At 34.5% G+C, this 23,718-nt stretch overlaps 1 pseudogene; it reads left to right on the top strand.

The window, feature by feature from the left end:
- Positions 1–11,250: 11,250 nt before the first annotated feature.
- On the top strand, positions 11,251–19,653 carry LOC133327209 (B box-binding protein-like; annotated as a pseudogene).
- The last annotated feature ends 4,065 nt before the right edge of the window (positions 19,654–23,718 follow it).

The raw sequence follows: 23,718 nt of genomic DNA on the forward strand, positions 1-23,718 counted from the left end.
AAGCAGTGGAATGGAAAATTCGTAGCAAGCTGTTGTCAATCACTGGCAAAAGCTCATTCCTTGCATACAATCGGGAGCGTAGCGCAAGCAACCAACAACATGCAAGCCACCACACGCAGCGAACCTGTACGCCGCATAATCTCCCAACAATAGCCCAAACTCTCACAACTTAATCACAACACCTACTAACTCCACAATAACACCAATTCATTCACCGTCCACCACTGCTTAACCCTGATTCCCAAACAATAACCAACATCACAAACTATACCATCAACCCAACAACCAATTTTCAGCATCCCTCACAATCCTTCCAGTTACTGCATCTTAATTGTAACGGTCTCAGGAATAAGATTGTGGAAATAACGAATTTCATATTTTTCTTAACAATTTTCATGTGTCCTTAATTGTCAACCTCTAGCGGTAGCTGAAGCTGTGAAGACCCTGCCTAGGAGAACCAAACCCATATTAGCGCAGCTTCGGTCAGGACGGTCAGTCATCCTGAATGTATATCAAGCAAGAGTCGCTGGGATCGAAGACATTTGTCCCACTTGTAGGCAGGGCCCGCATGATACACGTCATTTATTTTCATGTCCACTCCAGTCCACGGATCTTCGTCCCATTGATCTGTGGTTGAGGCCAATAGAAGTGGCGAATTTTTTGCAGCTCCCAACTTAACCTTTTATCATCCTTCCCATCCATCCCTTTAATTCACTCACAATACAATAACCACCCTCAATTTACTACATCCACACATCAATCACGTTCAACACTGCATCCCCAAACCAATAGTAGACACATTTTGATCTCAAAATGAAATACCAATTCCATATACAAATATTTGCATTAAAGTGCCACCTTGTGACACTAAAGACTTCTACGGAAGTTATGAAGAATGGCCAACATTTAGAGATATGTTTACGGCAATTTATGGAAATCACCCCAGACTCACGCCAGCGCATTAAAATTTACCATTTGCGTAATAAAACTAAAGGTGAGGCTGGTAAAATAGTAGATCGGTACCCATTATCTGATCAAAATTTTTCGTTAGCATGGGAAGCTTTATCAGTGCGATACGAAAATGTAAGGGTACTAGTTGATAATCAACTGAAAATATTATTCAATATTTCAGCAGCAAATAACAGTATCGAATACTATTGCAAAAAATATGGACTGCATCAAGTCACGTTACGAACACGAACAAAAAATTATATATATTATATTATTATATAATCCTCCAGTATATTATATAATCCTCCAATTATATTAAACGATAAGATCGTTAAAATGGAGGGAGTAAATGCTACTACTCAGTAGAATTAGAATCAGTACAAGTCCTTTCGACTGCATCGGAACTTGTACATGGTCCTTCGTAGCCTTTTTTAAATAAAGAATCGGCTGATTTGCCAACAAAAAATTCCAAAAAATTAATAACAAAGTAAAAAAAAAAGTTGAATTTGTTTTTGCAATTTTTATGTTTGTGTTTGATTGTGGCGGCTTTGTGTTGTTTGTTGATATCACTAATACATACAACAAAGTAATACAGCCATTAAAGAAAAATTTTGTGAAATACATTAAAAAATTTGCGTGTTTATAATATCTAACACTCCTTAACATAGCACAAATACACTAAATCATTTTTTTTAATATCACTCTAACTTCATTTTTTCCATCATTTTGGCATTCGTTCTTTGTTTTGATCATTTGCCATTTTACAACATTGAACAAGTGATTATCATCTGTTCTTTGTTGTTTACATAGATCTGTCAGTTGCCATTCTGACCATCGACCATATGTGAGGTGTTCAAAACGTAGTGTTCACAAAAGGGAACAAGTTATTGTAACGTAACGTACGGGTGACGAACGTAACACAATTTGTGATTCATAATAAAACATAATAATAATAAATAAATAAAATTTAAAAAAAAAACTATAATAAAATTAAATACAAATAATATAAAAAATATACATAAATACATATTAATATTTTCAATAAAATTTTATATATAAAAATTTAAATGAGAAAACAATTTTTTGTACAACAAACAAAAAAAAAATACATTTGAATTAACTTCAATAATATATTAAACATAAATTTATTGAATGTTTATGTTTGCTTCTACAAAAACTTAAATAATAAATAATAAAAATATAATATTCAATAAATTCTATAACTAAATAAAATAAAATTAACAATAAATTACGCCTTTTAAATAGAATAATAAATACATAAATTAATAATAGATCATGAATTCAACAACTTATGTTAGGTTCGAATACGAAACCGACAGTAGACAGAGCAATACGGCACCACATAACTCTAATCTTGGTAAACTTACTCGTTTCAATGGTGTAAGTTTACTCTTTGTTATTAACAACCTTACTGTTGAATTTGTATTTGTGTTTGATCGTATATATAATGTGGCACAATATGCTTTCTCAGACGCATCACAAAAACCATGTAACTGTATGTTGTCCTCTAGGCAGCAATTAATCCATCTTGGGATCTGAATAGTATCAATATATGAAAATTGATCCACAAACTTATTCCATTTATTCAAAGTGGATGATGACACTTTATCATCCCAATTAATGTCTTCTAACAAAAGATCTTGCAACAAAATTTTGCCTGTACTACCCTGCTGGGTCAAATAGTTTTGAAATAGTTGACAAGATTTTCCTTTTAGTTATTGGGCTAGCCGCCTCCAGTGACTTCACACTATAAGAAAATGTGTCTGTAATGGTATTCCACCGAATACCCAATGTTTTAGTAGAACTCATGTCTTCAATTTTTAAAAACACATCATTCAAATAATCCTCTGATCGGACATTTGAAAGCAAACTTGGATGATTTGCCGTTATCTTCTTTTGCGCCTCCAGCGCCGAAGCAATTGTATGACCTCCAGTCAATACATCATCAACATATATCTCATTCTTTGTTATTTTAGTTGCAATAGGACTGTTTTCTCTTGACTCTTCTGCCAAATGCAGCAATGTGCGAATCGCCAAATAAGGTGCACAATTTATGCCGAAAGTGGCTGTACACAATTCATAATATTTAAATCTTCTCTGAATAATATTCTTTGATACTGCCGATCAGAAGGATGCACAAATATCTGTCGGAACATTTTCTCAATGGCACCGTTAAACACATATTTATACTAGCGCCAATTCAATATTACTGCCACTACATCATTTTGCAATATTGGCCCTGCATGCAACACATCATTTAAAGAATATGAGCTTTTGTTTTACTCTCACTTTTGTGCTAGTACTTTCTAGGCGAAAGACAGCATGGTGTGGTAAATAATACGAAAAATATTTTCCATCATTTGTTATTTCTCTTGTACTTGTGGACTTCATATGACCTAATGACAAGTACTCATTCAAAACTTCATTATATGATTTCTCTATTTTTCCTTAATTTTACTTCCATATGCTCAGATTGCTTCTTTGCTTTGAATCTGAGTGAATCTAAACTTATTGTATTAGGAAATTAATTTTTGAATGTTAATTTTACAACGAACTTTCCATCTGATCGACGATAAATCGTTTTGGCATAAAATTATTCGCAATATTTGTCCGATTCTGTAGCAATTGGAACATTACTGATTTCTTCTTGTTTCCCAAAATTTCATTAATGCTGAACTAATATCATCTTCTGCATTATTTTTTATCTCTAATGAAGCCAAACAGAGTTCGTTTGCTGAAATTGGACCATAAATGTACCAACCGTAAATCGAATTTTGAGCTACCATATTTCCCAAAATATTCTTTTAAACACCATCTAATATCATATTTGGGATTACGTCACTACCAGTTAGCATATCAATTTGTGCTGAAACCATAATACCTGGGTCAGCTAATTTCAGCTCTTTAATGATTCCCAAATCTGTTATAGAAATCTTTTGAGTTGGTAGTAAGCTCGTTAAATTCTGCACAATTAATGGTTCAGTTTAAAATTCGACAATAGTAGTTTCTGAACACAGCGTCAGAATACACTTTTTGTTCAAATTTGCAACAACTGTTCCACTAAGTCCACTTATTCTGAAACTTGCATTTTCTGTTCTAATTCCAATTCGTTTCACTATTTTATTAGTAATAAATGTCCGTTTTGATGCTGAATCAATAAGCGCTCTGACTGTAAAGATTTCCCAGAATATTTTATTTTAACTAATGCTGTAGGAAGCATAATGTCATCATGACTCACAGACACATGTGTTTCCACATTGGAAGCTTGAACTTAAGTAGACGAACATGGCATTTCATCAATAATATTTTCAGTTGTAATGAAGGCATTTGTTTGTCGTCCATTAGATGAATGGAATGAAGTTTGATTATCCCTTGTAAAATTTCTTGGCTGTGTAGATCTTTCTTCTGTAGTGGTTGGTAAATGTAATTTGGAATGATGCTTTTTCTTACAAATCATGCATCTATGAACGCTGACGTATTCTTGAGACAAATGTCCGCTTGTCAAACAATTACTACACAACCGTTTCCCTCTTACAAATTCAATTCTGTGATTGACATTCATACTATTAAATCCTGTACAATTTTTTAAAATATGTTTTTTTGCACACATGACAAATCTATTTGATTGTGTCGAATGCGCATTTTGATGCGGTGGATAATCATTGTTAAAGCCTGTTGCTTGATTTCTAAGACAATCTATCCGCTCTAGCACCCGATGTCTATTTTTGAAGAAATCGTCCATTTGTGAAATTAGCTGACCCAGGTTTTATGGTTTCAGCAAAAATTGATATTCTAATTGGTATATAATCGAATATAATATTAGATGGTGTTAAAAAGAATATTTTGGGAAATACGGTAGCTCAAAATTCGATTTACGGTTGGTACATATATGGTCCAATTTCAGCAAACGAACTCTGTCTGACTACATTAGAGATAAAAAATAATGCAGAAGATAATATTAGTTCAGCATTAAAGAAATTTTGGGAACAAGAAGAAATCAGTAATGTTCCAATTGCTACAGAATCGGACAAATATTGCGAATAATTTTATGCCAAAACGACTTATCGTTGATCAGATGGAAAGTTCGTTGTAAAATTACCATTCAAAAATGAATTTCCTAATACAATAAGTTTAGATTCGCTCAGATTCAAAGCAAAGAAGCAATATGAGCATGTGGAAACAAAATTAAGGAAAAATAGAGAAATCATATAATGAAGTTTTGAATGAGTACTTGTCATTAGGTCATATGAAGTCCACAAGTGCAAGAGAAATAACAAATGATGGAAAATATGTTTCGTACTATTTACCACACCATGCTGTCTTTCGCCGAGAAAGTAATAGCACAAAAGTGAGAGTGGCCTTTTAATGGATCGAGTAAAACGAAAAGCTCGTATTCCTTAAATGATGTGTTGCATACAGGGCCAATATTGCAAAATGATCTAGTGGCTGTAATATTGTATTGGCGCTTGTATAAGTATGTGTTTTACGGTGACATTGAGAAAATGTACCGACAGATATTTATGCATCCTTCTGATCGGCAGTATCAAAGAATATTATTCAGAGAAGATTTATATATTATGAATTGTGTACAGTCACTTTCGGCATAAATTGTGCACCTTATTTGGCGATTCGCACATTGTTGCAATTGGCAGAAGAGTCAAGAGAAAACAGTCCTATTGCAAATAAAATAATAAAGAATGAGATATATGTTGATGATGTATTGACTGGAGGTCATACAATTGCATACAAAGCAATTGAAGAAGATAACGACAAATCATCCAAGTTTGCTTTCAAATGTCCGATCAGAGGATTTTTTGAATGATGAATTTTTAAAATTGAAGACATGAGTTCTACTAAAACATTGGGTATTCGGTGGAATGCCATTACAGACACATTTTCTTATAGTGTGAAGTCACTGGTGGTGGCTAGCCCAATAACTAAAAGGAAAATCTTGTCAACTATTTCAAAACTATTTGACCCAGCAGGGTGGTTAACGCCTATAATCGTACAGGCAAATTTTTGTTGCAAGACCTTTGGTTAGAAGGCATTAATTGGGATGATAAAGTGTCATTATCCACTTTGAATGCCTAGAGGGCAACATACAGTTACATGGTTTTTGTGATGCGTCTGAGAAAGCATATTGTGCCACATTATATATACGATCAAGTACAAATTCAACAGTAAGGTTGTTAATAGCTAAGAGTAAAGTTGCACCATTGAAACTAGTAAGTTTACCAAGATTAGAGTTATGTGGTGCCGTATTGCTCTCATCGCTGGTAAAATATGTTGTCTCCAAATTAAGTATTGAACAATATCCTGTTCATTTGTGGACAGATTCCACAATTGTATTAGCATGGTTGCAGAAACATCCATCCACGTGGAATACATATGTTGCAAACCGAACTGCTATGATATTTAAAAACGTTGAAAATGCAAAATGGAGACACGTGTCTACAAAATCCAATCCTGCAGATCTTGGAACTAGAAATTCCAATTCTGTGGATTTATGTAATTGTTCGCTGCGGTGGAATGGTCCAATGTGGCTGTTAAGTCCTGAAAATACTTGGCCAGAATCTAACATTGTTGTAAATGATCCACCAGAACAGCGAAATATCAACATACATTGTGCACCAATGATAGAGAAAGAAAACTATATAATTTCAAGATTTTCTTCCTATAATAGAGCCTTATGTGTAGTGGCATATATATATATATATATATATATCGCATGATCAGAAAGCAAAGAACAGTTAAGAAATAGGAAGTAGAAGATGGAAAAAGTCTTTCATATGAAGAGTTATGTCACGCAAAAATAGTTCTTGTAAAAATAACGCAAATGTTTCATTATCCACAGGAATATAAAGATTTAATTAGTTCAAAGCCGATTTCCCTCAAAGTCCATTTCGGACATTAAACCCATTTTTAGATAATGATGGGGTAATCAGAGTTAATGCTCGTCTAGCTAAGTCAAATATGACATATGATGAGAGATTTCCGATGATAATGCCAAACTCATCACATCTATGTAAATTTTTTTTAGAATTCGTTCACAAAACGATGTTGCACGCAGACATATCACTAATGATGTCAACTGTTCGGAGTCAGTTTTATATCCCAAGTCTGAGAAGATCAGTAAAGAATATTGTACATAAATGCTTAGTATGCACAAGATGTAAACATAAAGTAAGATCGCAAATAATGGCAGGATTACCATTGGAAAGAACCTCCTTGACCCTTCCCTTTACGTATGTTGGAGTAGATTTTGCAGGTCCATTCCAAGTTAAAGCCGGCGCTGTAAGGAATTCGCCATACCAAACATCATATGTATGCATATTTGTATGTTTTTCCACAAAGGCCATCCACGTTGAAGCGTGTTCAGCATTATCTAGTGAAGCATTTCTCGCAGCATTTGCTAGATTTATAGGTAGACAAGGGTTACCAAAGTGTTTAATGTCGGATAATGGAACAAACTTTGTAGGTGCTAGCGGCATACTTATAGAGAGTACCAAGATTTTATAAAAAAAATATTCAAAGGAAATTTGTGAAAAGTATGTAGTCAATGGTTTTGAATGGAAATTTATCCCTCCTAGTGCTCCACATATGGGCGGATTATGGGAGGCAGGTGTTAAGAGTTTTAAATCTCATTTCCAAAAAACAACTAAAGTAGTAAATTTAATTTTGTGGAATTTTCAACAATCTTAGTTAGAATTGAAAGTGTACTAAATTCTAGACCATTAACATCTTTATCAGAAGATCCTGAAGATTTGGAAGCATTAACACCAGCACATTTTATAAGAGGTGGCTCACTAATATTTGCTCCAAAAATGCCTATGGATAATTTATCGCTAATAAATAGATGGGAAAAAATTAAATATCAGCATCACAACTTTAGCAAAAGATGGAAAACAGAGTATATACTAGAACTTCATAAAATATATAAATGACAATATCCTGAGCGAAATATTGAGGAAAACGATATGGTATTAATCAAAGTTGAATTGCTGCCTACTAATGACAGGAAAATGGGACGTGTGGTAAAAGTGCATAAAGGGCACGACGAAAATGTAAGAGTAGTTGACGTAAAAACTACGACAGATATCACATCTCGTCCAATTGTAAAATTGTGTGTACTTTCAGTCAGTAAATAATGTAAATAATATACGAGTAACTAATATAGTATGCCTTGAATGGCATCACTTTTCCCCTCTGTATTTTTGTATAATTCTTATAGAACGATCGCCATGAATATGGGCCAAGGAGAGATTTGTTTAATTTGCTTCGGCGTACACCCCCTCTGGAAAAGTGCAGTTTTTACTTCAATGAGTACTATGCAGAGGGAACGTGCAGTAGTTGCTCACAAATACTGCATAAATTGTTTGGGGAGAAACCATTTTGTACGGTCATGTACGTGGATGAGGAGTTGTCGTGTGTGTGGTGGCCAACACGACACGCTGCTACATCATTCAAAACCCACAACAATGGGATCAGGGCTCATGAGTCGCCTTTTAACGATGTTGGAAAGAATTGCCACTGCCTTAACGGTTGCACCAGTGCAAGGGGCCCGGCATGTTGGGAACTGGCCCAACCCGATCGATGATGACATTGATATGGACCTCATCGATTTCGATACACCATAATCGGTGAGGTCCCATCGCAAGGAGAGAAATTAATTACTCTTCTTCTTGAAGTTTAAACCTGTGGATCGCCTGATCATAGAAAACTTTAATTTTCATTTTAAACATTGTTTTAAAACAACATTGTCAGCATTTGAATTTGAATTAAATTGTGTGTTTTAATTTTCAGTCAACAAAACGTAAGTATCGTCTGAATACTCGTTGTGTTGTTGTAATTGCAAAAACTACTCAGTAGAATTTGAATCACTACAAGTCCTTTCGACTGCATCGGAACTTGTACAAGAATAAAGCGTTGAAAAGGACTGTAAAAAACATTCCTATTGCTGCAAAAACATATCGATATCCGTATGTGCATAAAGACGACGTGAAGGAACAAATAGAGGAAATGTTACACAAAGGAATAATGAGACCCAGTCATTCGCCTTGGTTGGCTCTCTGGATACTCTGGATAGTTCCAAAAAAGATGGATGCCAGCAGCAAGTCTAAATGGAGACTCTTCGTAGACTAAAGGATAGTCAATGAAGTAACCTTATATGATAAGTATCGAATCATAAAAATTGATGAAATTTTAGAATAATTTGGACGTTGTACATTTTTGTACCACACTTGACTTGGCGAAAGGATTGCATCAAATCGATATTCACGGACATTGCAAGTTCCTTCGTATGTCATTCGGACTGAAAACGTCTATTGAAAAATGGGTTGGGCGAATTAATAAATAAAATATGTTTGGCTTATTTAGATGATATTGTTTAATTCAAAACGTGCATCCCTAAGTCATTCTACTTTTAGAATAAAATTTGTATGAAATCCGCCGTTATCTAAAGTAAGCAGCAACTATGACTGCTTATAAGACCATCTTGACAATACCACTTCCTTATTCTCGTTCTATTTTCGGCAACCTCTTGAGGAATAATCACCTGTAATTTATCGCCAAGAACCACATTCATAGGAACAATTACATCATACTTAATCAACCTTGGAAACATTAAAAAACTTTAGTTTCTAGGGGTTGGAAACCGATCATCGTCTACTTATCGATCCGGCAAGTTATAGAATCAGAGCATAGAACAGTGTTTTAGGCTACTCTGCCCTCAGTATCTCTGTACTTCATAATCTGAGACACGTAAGTTACCCTAGTCTCTAAAACTTAATCGATTCAGCTGTTCAATGTGTACATTTTGGTCCATACGGAGCCGGATGAGAGATAGTTCATATCTAGAGAGTTTCAGCAATGCGTACGTGTTGCTTCCCTCAACTGAAGTTGTTTGATGGTTGGTTTGACTACGCCAATCAGTGAAGTGATTTCATTTAAAGTATACATCACGTCAGTGTTAAAGGATTTGGAAATCATAAATAATCTGAAAAAGCCCTAAAGTTGCCGGTAAACTTGGATGAAATCTGATAAATCTAAAGTTGCCGGTAAACTCGGAAAACTTGCGAAATCCATCATATTAATAACGACAATTTATCCACAGTAAGTCACAAGCAGGTTGTGTTTTGTGTGAACTTTGAAACAATTTGATCCAGACATTTCCGTAGACTACAATAATACAATCAAATGCTTAATAATTCCTGCCAAAGTTAGTCTCCGTTCCATTCTACGGTTCTACGGAAATCAGCAATTTACATTACATACACCGGTAAAAACATTACTAAGTGACTAATATTCTACACCTATATATATATATATGATATGTCTATCGACGTACAATATTTGCATCACTCTAGTAAAGTTTGTAACATACTTTTGCTAGAAGGTGTGATATGATGAAAACGTGGTTCATCTTTGGTTTGATACAACAGTTCATGCACAAGTGTATGTATTTAATATATATATATATATTTCTTCGATGCTATTTATAATCCACAACAACATCACTCAGCAGTAATCATACGTCTCATATATAATTTACTCCCAGAACCCAATACTCTTGATTCCCTATGGAGTTACAGTATCGTTTATTCGAGATCTCTTTCATTCTCATTTCGTTATCTACTTCTCTTTAGTATCGGGGTTTTTTTGTTTGCTGCCTTCGCACATGCAGAAAGAGAGCACGGTATATCACTTACAGACTATGTCATTCGGTTTCCACTTTGTTCTTTCGGTTCTCTTCAGTCTGTCATTCTCTGACTAATCTATTGCCATATATTTTATCTTCGCTCTTTGGCTGGTTGGTGTTCGAATTCACCTATTTTCTCCTTCTTTACCCTTTTTTGGTTGGTGTACGGATACGTCTTTTCACTCATCATACGTTTTATCTGTTTGAAATTTGTGGTTCGTAAGTGTGATATGAAAATAGATACCAAGCAGAAGATACACTCACACGGTGGAACAAAACAAATTTTGAAACATAACAAAACCATAGCTTTGCGTTAAGTTTATTAAGTTTAATATACAGTCACCAATATTCTCCCAACTTCGATTTCACCAAAACTAAATCAAGGAGCTAAAAGGTTAAAATATATGTTTTCGTGACTTGGATTTTATTACGCGACTTCTAGAAGATATATAAATAAAATCTTTCTCGGTCCATTTGTCCGTCAATTCTGCTTGAGTTATTTTAAAACGTTTCCTCTACGGACAATTATGTCATTGCGCAAATTTATCCGACTTATTGGTAGTTTGGTGGAGTTTCAAGTAATGAATAGTATGAATAGTAATGAGTTGCCATTGTCAACCCGCTTTTTCTTGGAAACACATAAAAAAGAGATCGAGGTTATTTGGCAACGGCTAAAGGAAGTACACGATCAATACATGGCTGAATTGTCAAACAATGAAGAAGATGATGGAGAAGAGAACGAAGATGAGGCTTCAGAGTCAGAGACAATCAAACCAAAACACAGAACCTCATATTCCACTTATTGTCGCATATTGCAAAAATTGTCTATATCCAGTAATCCGTTTCATCTACCTCCAGTCGATATTACTATCTTCCATGACGAGTTAAATTGAGTTCAGTTGAGAAGTTATTCCATTTGTCCCAAAAAAAACGAAAGGGGAGCCTCATGACATTGTGTCCAAAAGTCCCCTGACCAACGATGGGTTTAAAAATGCATGGAACAATCTGTGTACATGCTACGAAAACAAGAACCTCTGTTAAAAACACTTCATAGAGATATAAATGCTTGTATATCTACTTTGAAACTATATGACATTGACACTGAAAGTTGAAATCCTATATTCGCGTTTTTGTGTTCAAATTGTCTACAAGACTCCATCGTCCCTTATGTGGTCAAATCTGAATGCTTTCTTGACCAAACGATATATTTATATATATATATATACGCCATAACTCTCATGGCATTAGAGTAGCAGGAAAAGTTTTCCAGAGTATCCGTGTAATTCTCGAAGTAGGAAAAATACGTCAGAGTTAGTTTCCTCTCCAGTTCCATTTCGTTGTCGATGATTGGAGTGGACTTGGGCCAATTTTCTGTCAGGACTCGACTTTGCAGATCCATTCGGCATCAAGATTTACGATGGACGATGTTGTCGATTGACAAAAGGTTATGTTTGCGTCTTTGTCTGTTTCTCCACGAAAGCGATTCATCTTGAGGCAACGTCCGATCTATCCACCCCAACATTCTTAGCAGACTTTGGTCGGTTTGTTTCCAGACGGTCGAGTGCGAGTTGCCGATGTCCAGACCCAAAAAGGGAATGTAACTTTACCAATAACAAAACTAGTCATTCATTCTGAAAAGTAACAAAATCAACGTCCATCTTCCTATCCTTCCTTTAATACTCCTTTCCATTATTTTCAATTTTAATTAATACTAAAGGCCGCATGTATGTCGTAAGAAAATATGGATATTGTGTTAATTATTTGGCGTATTCTCACTCCCAAGGGTCCTGTTTCACCACGATGGGCTGCAAATACTGTTGAAAACCTCACTATTCTCTCCTCCATACCCACTCCAGACTTCAATCATTGCCCATATCTATACATAAAAGGGCAAATCCCCACTTGTCGAGGGGGCTTCGAAAACAGTGCCTGCCTTAGCAGCGAAGCAAGAGACACGCCCATCTCCTAATCCAAGAATATGAGGTCGCAACACCAACTTGGTACCCGCACTATCGGGTACCATATGTCCATTGACGTTGTGGTCCACGGCTGACTCCAAACAAAAAATCAATGTTTAAGTCCTTCCCCTTTTGTAATAAAATTTGTATGAAATCCCCAGTTATCTAAATGTAGTCGCGGTGGACAAATACCTGTACTAAAGTAAAAAGCTACTATGACTGCTTTTACAAGAAAACAAATTGTAATTCATAAAAAAAACCTCAAGATCACTGAAGATAAAACATGAGCATATCTTTAAGAATAACCACAAGGCAATTTACTTAAAATCATTTGAAGAAGAAATCCTAATTACTCTATTAAAAATTATTTGGATCCAGATAAAACCAACGCAGTCTGTTTTACTGAACTGAAAAAAGTTTTTGATAAATACTTTGGAGAAAACCAATGTTTTAAGGTAATGCGCTATAAATTTCTCCTTAAAGATATTACAGATGAAAATGAACTAACAGAAGTAATAGAAAAATACCACTTGAAAATAATCAAGAGGAATTAATGAACATTTTGCCGAGCTTAAAGTCGTAATCTATCAACACAATTAAAATTACGTATAACACAATTCATTAATAATTGTGACGTATGCATGTAACAAAGAATAAATGAAAAAGCGTTGGACACCCTCCACCATAGGTATACTGACAGATACTTGAAATGAAAATATAGGGAACATACCAAAAATTGAACATAAAAAAGAAATTCCAAATTATCTATGGTAATTCTAGTTTCAGAAGTCAACCAGTTTCAAAATAATTTTGAAAATAATCTATCGCATCAAATTGTTCAGTTGATGAAATTGATGTGTCATGTGTTGTAACTTTCGAATTTAATGCAGCTTTCATAAATAGAATATAAACAAAATTCGACGTCGTTATATCCATGCATTGGGAGATGAAAAATAGAAGTCCAACATCAAGAAAAGCAAAGGCAATATCGACAAAAAATCACTTAAACTATTCTTTAGGCAATTTTTTACAATAATGAAAAATAATTTTAAGGGTACAATTCGTAGAATTTAAATTTGAAGCAACCCTTTGAAATAAACAAAATTTGTACTGTATGTCGCATTCTGGACATACAGTACATTCCTTCTGCATTCGGGAGATACAGTACATTAGGAAAAATAAAAGTCCAATATTAACCCTTTGTGGCCCAATGTTGCCCACAGGCAACAAAATGTTTTAGGGCTTATATTTAATATGCAGCTGGTAGATATGTATTATTTGGATTTCATATGTTAAGACCTGATTATGGAGGACACATATCAAAAGAAAAATCAAAAAAATGCAAAATTTTGGTAAAGTTATGAACTTTCCAATATAGAGAAGACGGTAAATTTGTGTACAGTACTAGTTTGTGTATACAGTCCAAATTATTTAAATCGCTTCGTATTCAAAATGTACAAATTCTACCCTCAAATTTTTTTATTCTTGTAAAATTGAATATAGAGAATAATTTAAAAAGATTTTTCTGACGATTTTGAATTTGGTTTTCTTGATATTGGACTTTAATTTTTCTGAATGAATGTACTGTATCTCCCGAATGCAAGGATATATCGATGTCAAATTGTGTGCATATCCTATTTAGGATAGTTGCATTAAATCTGTGAACAGAAATTTGTTCTAAGATTGCGGAAAAAAATCGGGGCTCAAAGGGTTAAGAAAACCAAATGCAAAATCGACAAAAAAAACAGTTTAAGTTATTCTCTAGGTTCTTCCCTACAAAATTCAAAAATAATTTGGACTGTGAACACATATTTGTACTGTACCAATTTTCCCTCAACTATATATTAAAACTACTTAACTATATGAGCTTTTGTGTATACAGTCCAAATTATTTAAATCGCTTCGTATTCGGATTGTACTAATTCTGCCATCAGAATTATTTTTGAATCTTCTAAAAAAGAATATAGAGAATAATTTAAAACGATTTTCCGTCAAATTTGCCTTTGGTTTTATTGATGTTGGGCTTTTATTTTTTCCGAAAGAATGTACACCTAAGTCTGTTTTTACACGGTAGATTGGTTCCAGAAGAAGCCGTGTAAAAAAGACATTTATCTTATACATAAAGGGAATTCCTCTAAATTAGTGCTATTCACATTTGATTTGACCAGTAAAAATTGTTTGTACGCGCTAAAGGGGAATTCACTTAAATCTTTAAGCTAGTGTTCGCAAACTATCGATACTATCGCTGGTTTCAGACTTTTTTCTTTCATAAATACTTTTTTGTGATATGAACATACTTCGCAAAAATTAAATTTGACAAAAAAAATTTAAGTACATAAAATTTCAAATCGTACTAAATGGAATAAAATCGTCTAAAAAAATTAAAAATATTCAATTTTCAAACCGTGTTAATCAAACCCGTGTACAAAAAGACCGTGTAAAAACAGACTTAGGTGTATGTATCTCCCCCCAATGCAAGTAGCGATGCCAAATTTTGTTCATATCCTGTTTATCCATTAAATATGTGAACAGAAAATTGTTCTATAATTACGGGAATAGATTGGGGCACAAAGGGTTAAGTCTTAACATGTGTGTTTTAACCCTTTGGCCCCGAGTTTTTTCTGTGACTATAGACCTATTTTCTGGGCACAGATTTACAGCCTGTTTTTGTAATTTGTTCCGGCAGTCACACGTATCGTTCGTATTAAAACGTATACGTCGAAAATTTGGTTTTTGTAATAATTGTAAAAGCTTTCGTCTAGAAACGATTGAGCTTTTTCATTCGTTTTTAACCATTAGTGCCAAAGTGTTTCTTTTGGTATCTTGTTGCTAATTTTCCAATAGAATTATTGCAAAATGAGGGTAACTCTGTTTATTGTTTACAAACAGTTTTTTTTTACATAAAAAGTGTCAAAATAGAAAATTCAAAATGTTTGGTACGATTGCAATTAATTTTAATTATAAAGAAAAGCTAAATATTCCCCAAAGGAGAATACCTATGGCATTTAATGATACAGCAACATTATTCCACTTGTTATCCACTTCAAATTTATTGGATCCGAAAACATGACGGCCAGTTCCTAATTGTGGGTAAAGTTCCATGAGATCAACCAATTTTTGGAATTGGGCAATCGTTGTCCTTTTGTTGCTAGGGGTTCAAACAATTCAATATAATTTTTTACATTTCATAGGTATATATAATTTTTTACAAACCATTTCTTCTTATATATTTCATCAGAATTTTCCATATTTGTTACGTTCTTTTCACTAACAACACACAAATTGTAATTAACAAATAGTTTTCTTTATTATTATTTTTTAAACGAATGGTATTTTCTCTTCGTTTGTTTTTGACATTTTTGTTCGTAAATAACGCACCGTTTTGTATAACAAAAACCAAAAAAATACGAATACCAAAAGCTCTTTCCTATTTCTCACTCACTACAACCGGTAATTTGTTTGCGAAAACCAAAATGAGTAATCGTTCGTTTTTTCGACGAACGAATGGACATTTTACATTTACAAAAACAGGCTGTTAATCTAACTATTCTAAATAGGATATGCATAAAATTTGACGTCGCTAAATCCTTGCATTCGGGAGACACAGTGCCTTCTTTCTGAAAAACAAAAGTCCAATATCAAGAAAAACAAATGCAATATGGAAAAAATCACTTTTAATTATTTTTTAGGTTGCTTTTTGGGGAACAATTCGTACATTTCGAATACGAAGCGATTTAAATAATTTTTACTGTCTACGCTAATAGGTACTGTACACGTTTTTGCACTCATCTATATATTGAAAAGCATATAACATGACTAAAAATTTGAATTTGTTTATTTTTCTTTTGATAATGTCGTCCTAACACACGTAATCAATAATATAAGCTCTAAAACATTTTGTTGCCTGTTGGTCACAAAAACGTAGGAGCCATATTATGAAAAACTATATGAAATTTAATATTAACAGAATATAATTGCAAGAGAAACTAGGTTGTGTAATAAGTGGACATACTAAATTGCACATACAAAATAATGTACAAAAGAGATCCACGTAACCAAGGAATATAACAAGGGATATTCAAATATAATTCAGCAAATGAACGTCAAAAATGCTAGATCAATTTCGATTATTCTATGGACCAATGTAGAAAATACTACGAAGACATTTGTTCTGCACAAAAGAAATTTTCGGAACAAGAATAAATCGGCAATGTACCAATTGTTACAGAATTGGACAAATATTGCAAAGAATTTTACGACGATACGACTTATCGTCGATCGGATTTAAAATTACCTTTGAAAGATTAAAATCATACAATATATAAAAAGATTCATTTATTTGAACTTTGCCTGCAAGGGCGATGATTATTTAAAAGAATGTTTATGGGAGTTTTTATACCCTTTCGAGTTAAGCTTAATGATTGAAGTTTTGCAATGAAAAGGAAAGTCAGGAGAGAATTCTATGCACACAAAGTTCGTATGTTGATACCCAGCATACATTTTTCCTAATTCGGACCGAATCTCTGAATAAATTGCCGATTCTGATGCCGAATTCGGTCCGATTTCGGTACAAAAGTTGTATGAATATGGTCACCGAAATCGGAAAGTTTTTCGTAAGGAATTCGGAAAAATATTAGAGTTTCCAAAGGTCGGAATTCGGATAAAAATGATTGGAAAATTTTTAAACACAATTATGTTTACAAAAAAAAAAAAAAAAAAAAAAACAGAAAAAGTCCAAGTTGCGTTTGCCTCGTATGCACATCACAAGTGGATGAAAACTGGAAGAAATAGAAGAAATGATGAGCACGAAAACACTAATAATAATTGGGGAAATAAGTGACTTAAAAGAAGAAACTCATGCGGTGGAAAAGTCTAATGGGTCGATTATGGATAGCAACCAAACTCCAGTTGCGATTTCAACATAATGAATATCAACTTTTCTCAGTCAGAAAAACTAATTTTAAGTGATGATAAGCTCACAGGACTTTTTTTGATGATGAAAATGATGTGCAAAGCGTATCATCTATTGGAAGGCATTAAGAGATAAATCCTGACGGTCAACATCAATTCCTCCTCTCTTGAAAGTGTGTGCAGCTCTGATGTTTTTTCGGAGGCAATGACTTCAACCTTGGCATGGCTCAATCCACAATGTCGGTGGTTTTCACCAAAGTTGTCCGGCTAATAGAGGAAAAACTGTGTAAAATTTGGATTGTTTCCAAATTAACAGATGAGAAAAAGGGAAAGAATAGCATTTTTATATTCGAAAACAAAGTTCCCGGGAGTTGTCGGATGTATTGATGTATGCCATCATGGTCCCAAAAGAAGATGTAATTTTAACCATTCCAACCAAATTTCAGTTCTTATTGCCAAACACGACTGAAAAGCAACCAGAAACAAATGATTGCCGAAAAATTTAATTTGATGCAACTGGAGTTGACTACAGTTGCCATCAGCAAGACAAATCATGAATAGCAGAGAAGAGGCAATGCATATTTTGGAAATTTGTTGGTCACGACATTGCGGCGTGTAAGAAATTTGCGGCTCAATCATCGAACGAGCGATATAATTGGGTGCAGTCAGCCTAGTTATGCCTGAAGTGTCTGAAGCCCGGAAAGGGGAAGAGGTGTCTAGGCAATGACAAATGTCAGAAGTGTGGATTGAGTCATAACACTCTGATCCATTTGGAGAAAGTAAGCAACTCTAATGCAAAGACAACCAACACAGCAGCAAATGTTCTCATGGCGAGTACATAAAAATAAGGGCGTTGATGGACCTAGGGTCACGAATAACGTCGGTTTCAGAGGATGCAGCACAGCTACTACAACTACCGAAGAGGAAGACCGATGTGAAGCTAAGAGGTCTCGGAGAGACTATGGTGGGAGTGGCAAAATCAAAAGTATTGCTCGAAATAAGAACGAGATTTTTCAGCAGTACTAAGATCAATGTCGAAGACCTAGTTCTGCCGAAGTTAGCTTCAGCTTATCCTGATAGCGGCTTCCAGAACAACATTCAAAGATGGAAAAACGTAAATCTGACCGATCAAAATTTCAACAATTCAGAAAGAATCGATCTGGTAATTGGGGCTGACATATTTCCACAAATATTAGAAAAATGAGTTCGGCATGATGCAGCGATCGTGAGGCAAAACACGAAGTTGGGCTGGATACTTTCGGGAACTATACCAATGAAGCCTGGGACTTCTAGTAAAGATGCGTACATAATCCCGCCGTCGGCTCCTCACATAGAAGGAAGAATTAAAGTAGAGGATGTTGAAAACTCGAATGTCGAAAATAATACGACAACAATGGCCCTTAAAGGAAAATAAGTCAATGACTATATTTGATTGTCACAACAACAGCCTTAAAACTCGCCACAAGGTGATGCTGCTCGACAACAAACACAGCCTCCGCCTGTAAAGGATGTTATTGCTACAGAGGTTACCGGTACCGTTAAATGGTTCAATGCCAAAACCGGCTATGGTTTTATTAATCGTGACGACACTAAAGAATATGTGTGTTGTCCATGAACACAAAAAAGCCGTACGCTCCGTTGGCGATGGCGAAATTGTCGAATTCGCTGTTGTAATCGGCGAAAAGGGCAATGCGGCTGCAAATGTAACCGACGAACCTGTATGTGGTAGCCAATTTTCTGCCGATAAACAGCGTCGCAATCGCAATATACAATGGCGTAGAAATCGCCGCCGTTAAGCATCATCAAGATGGTGGTAATCAAGTAAACTAGCAGCAACAACATGATCACGATGGTGGTAATACCGATGATGAACAAAAACAGCCACAACAGAGGTAACCATGTAACTTCCGACGCGGAGGTGGTGGCGGCGGCCTACGTCGTGGACGTGGACCACGTTTTTGGTGCTACTATACACGCAACCGATGTCAACGACGTCCTGTTAGTGGCGGTGATGGTGGTGTGGGGGGCAATGGCGGTCTCGACCAACTGATAATTCACTCCGCACGGGACAATCAAGTAGTTATAGTGATAAGCGAACAGAATAAGATTCCCTAGGATTTCTATATATACTTTGAAAAAAATCAGAAGTGATTGAACATCAAATCAGACAACTTCTCATACACGAATAGATTTCGAGAATTTTAAACGAATTTTGTAGTTTCCCATATATATGCAAAAAGAAATTAAGAAATTGGAATTATAAGATGGAAAAAACCTTTCATTCGCTGAATTATACCACACAAAAATAGCTTTTGTAAGAACGCGAATGTTTCAATGTCCACAAGAATATAAGTTAATTAGTTCAAAACCAATTTCCCGTCGAAGTTTGTTATGGACATTAACTCCATTTTTAGTTAAGTCAATTATGGCATATAAGGAGAGATTTTCAATGATAATGCCGAATTTTTGCACGCAGGCATATCATCAATAGTTCAGAGTCAGATTTATATCCCATGTTTAAGAAGATGGTGTTAATCAAGGACGCCTGCGAATGACTGGTCGAGTTCTAAACGTGCGTGAAAGTCAGGGTCAGGAGTCATATCTCGTCCATTTGTGAAATCGTGTATACTCCAGGTCAATACATTTCTGTAGTGCTGTAATAGTATATGTTGTAAATCTGTACAAATATCTAATCGAGTACGCTTTGAAGAGAATATTTTTTTTAAATTTTTAAAGTACGATTATGATGAACCGTGCTTAGTATGCTTCGGGGTACACCACCTCTGGAACAAATATATATATATATATATACAGTGGTGGACACAGAATTTTTTGACATCAAAAATACTGCTGTGTGCCAGAAACCTTTACTCGTCAACGTAGGCCTTGATCTCTGTTCGTTCTGTTGTGACTGATATATTTTTTGATAACATATATTCTGTACTACTCGAACAATCGATTTGATATAATAAATACCAATATCAATCGATATTTTCTCACATACTCAAAAATATTCCGGCCTTCTTTAGTAAAGGCTATTGAAATTGAATCGTTCCTTTATGTTAATTCCAATTTTTTGAGTTTTTATTTCAAATATTTATTCATTTTGAAAATTATTAATTGTTGTTTACTAATTCTAACAATTTCTAGTGCATTCGGACCTTTATTTTCTATAATAAGGGTGTTTTCTGAATGTTAGGTGTACTGTACAAATTTTTTGGCAATTTTGATAAATTTTACAGATTTTTTCAGATATTTTTATCTGTAAATGATTCTATTAGTGCTTAGTTTACATAAGTGAACTAAATTAATGAGCTTTTTTAAAAATATTTTCAAAAAAATTCAGTAAAGTAAAAAATCACACAATGTTTTAATGAAATGGCCACTTCAAAATCGATGTATTTTTATAAAAACCGTTATTTATGGAAAATTGCATGCAATAATTTTCTATTTTCGCACTAAATCTTTTAAGTGCAGTATATCGAAGTGTTCTGAATTAAAAAATTTTCAAAAATACTTCAAACGAATCGAGGGCTGATCAAAAAATGTTTACCACAGTAAATGTTTTAATTCTGTGACCACCACTGTATATAGATATATATATAGATATTTGATTTTAACCATTTTAAAGTATAGCGACTTTTATGAACTGACGCGTTGTCCTGCTGAAAAACTGGTCCTTCATCGTTGATTCTTTCCCAAAATGGCAATAATTTGTCTTCCAAGACTTAAACGTATCCCCATTGAATTCATACTACTCCATGGGAAATGCCAAATCAAGCATTCCATCGCTATAAAATACCATTAAGGAACCGGCGCCGAAATTTAATTCTGAGAAATATAGTGGTTCCTTCCGTAGAGCGGAAACAATGAAATTTGGAGCCAGGATTACTGTAAAGGTGTAGGATTAGGGTCAGGATTCTGTTTAAGCAATTTAAATTCATGGGTACTAAATGGTACTAAATTTGGTGAATTGTGGATGAACCGATAGAGTTGGAATCCTAAAACTTGGATTTAGGATAACTGTGGGAGTGTAGGATTGGTGTATGTAGAAAATTTTGGCAATTGGTACTACTTTGTACTAAATTTGGAATAATTTAATTTGTTGGTGAGCAGATAGAATTCGTATCCTGGAACTTGGATTTAGGATCGCCGTGGGATGTAGGTAGTTTTAAATTTTTTTACTAATGTGTACTAAATTTGGTACAATTTGAATTGTGGGTGAACCGATAGATTTGGAATCCTAAAACATGGATTTATGATCACTGTGGGAGTGTAGGATTGGGGTATTTAGAAAGTTTTGGAAATTGGTACTACTGTGTACTAAATTTAGTACAGTTTAAATTGTGGGTGAACTGATAGAATTGGAATCCTGAATCTTGGATTTAGGATAACTGTGGGAGTGAAGGTTTTGGGTTAAGCTGAACGTTTTGGAAATTCGTACTATTGTTTACTAAATTTGGTACAATTTGAATTGTGAGTTAACCGATAGAGTTGGAATCCTGAAACTTGTATTTGGGATCACTGTGGAGGTGTGGGATTGGGGTATGTAGGAAGTTTTGGAAGTTCGTACTAATTAGTAATAAATTTGGTACAATGTGAATTCCGGGTGGACCGGTAGATTTGGGATCCTAAAACTTACATTAAGGATCACTGTGGGGTTTGGGATTGAGGTATGTAGTAGGTTTTGTACTAAATTTGGTATAATTTGAATTGTGGGTGGACAGATAGAGTTGGAAACCTGAATCTTGGATTTAGGATCACTGTGGGGGTGAAGGTTTGGGGTATGTAGGAAGTTTTGGAACTTCGTATTACTGTGAACTAAATTTGGTACAATTTGAAGTTGAAGGTATGCAGGAAGTTTTGTTGGATGGTTGAGGTAGGTACTCTAGGAAATAATTTGTGCCAAATTTGGTACAATTTGAATTTGGGTGAACCTGTAGAGCTCGAATCATGAAATTTGGTACTAAAAGGTACTCAAATTTAATTCATGGTCGATATTATTGTGTGGATAGCTTAGTTTTTCTGACATATGCAGTTTTCTGTGAAAATAAAATAATATGTTAATACATCTTTAAATGTATCCCACATTCGCAAACGAAGTAGCGGGCATATGCTAGTATTATTACAAATGACAATTTAAAATAAAGTAGATTGAAATAATCTATACTAGAGTAACTTCGGGTAATGTGGGTCACCATTTTCTGTTTTTGATTTTGTGGGCGTAACAACGGTAAAAAAATAAAAACAAATTGTTTTCACAACATAGTAGATTTGTAGGCTAAATGTATTCCAGGTCAAACATTATATATATTTGTCTATAAAAATGTTATTGCATAATATTTCAAAAAACTTTAAACTGCGAATAAAAATAACTTGGCGGGTAATGTGGACCAGTATGTGTGGGTAATGAGGATCAGTAAGTTAAAGGTAGGTTGTGGATTGTTTGTGATAAATTTCAATTTATTGCACTCTTGGGTAACGATGAATGCAAGAATATATGGGTCCATGTTTTCGAATAGCCCCCATTTAAGGATACCGCCCCATTTGCGGTATTTTGAAGGTCCTTGCTTCATTATCCAACCGAAGCAACCGTAATTTCACATATCGAGTTTTCAGAGGATACAATACTTCCTCGCATATTAAATGCGCCCATGTTTCGAACTCGTCCTCGTGGAAAGGTCCCACTTTTTCATAGTGGTCTACATTACCCGACATTGAATATTTTTATTTAAAAATAATGATCGGCTTCAAAAATGAATAAAAATTTAAAAATCACCGATTGTAATTACAGCTCAACGTATATTTTTGTTAAAGAAAACATGAAAACCACATAACTTCTTTATATTCGAGAAAAACAAAGTGTTCGACTATTTTGCAAAAGCGTTCGACTATTGTGCTAAAAAATGTTGAATTCACACTTTTACAATCAGAGCTGTATTTTCTACTACTACATTTTCAACATTGCAATTATTTATTAAAAACCAAGTTTGATGTTTGTTTTCACTAATTAGGAAAACATTTATGAAGACGGCATCGACATATTTCAAGCATTTTCTATGATATGGGGGGTGGTCCGCATTAGACGCATAGTCCACATTACCCGAAGTTACTCTAATAAAAGAGTAAAGTGATTGACTGACTGACTTAACGATTCAGCAACGCCCAGACGAAACGACG

This window comes from Musca vetustissima, unplaced genomic scaffold, assembly GCF_032173495.1.
Source record: "Musca vetustissima isolate MV318-11 ecotype Yass unplaced genomic scaffold, APGP_CSIRO_Mvet_v1 utg14952, whole genome shotgun sequence".
In the NCBI taxonomy this organism is placed as follows: domain Eukaryota; kingdom Metazoa; phylum Arthropoda; class Insecta; order Diptera; family Muscidae; genus Musca; species Musca vetustissima.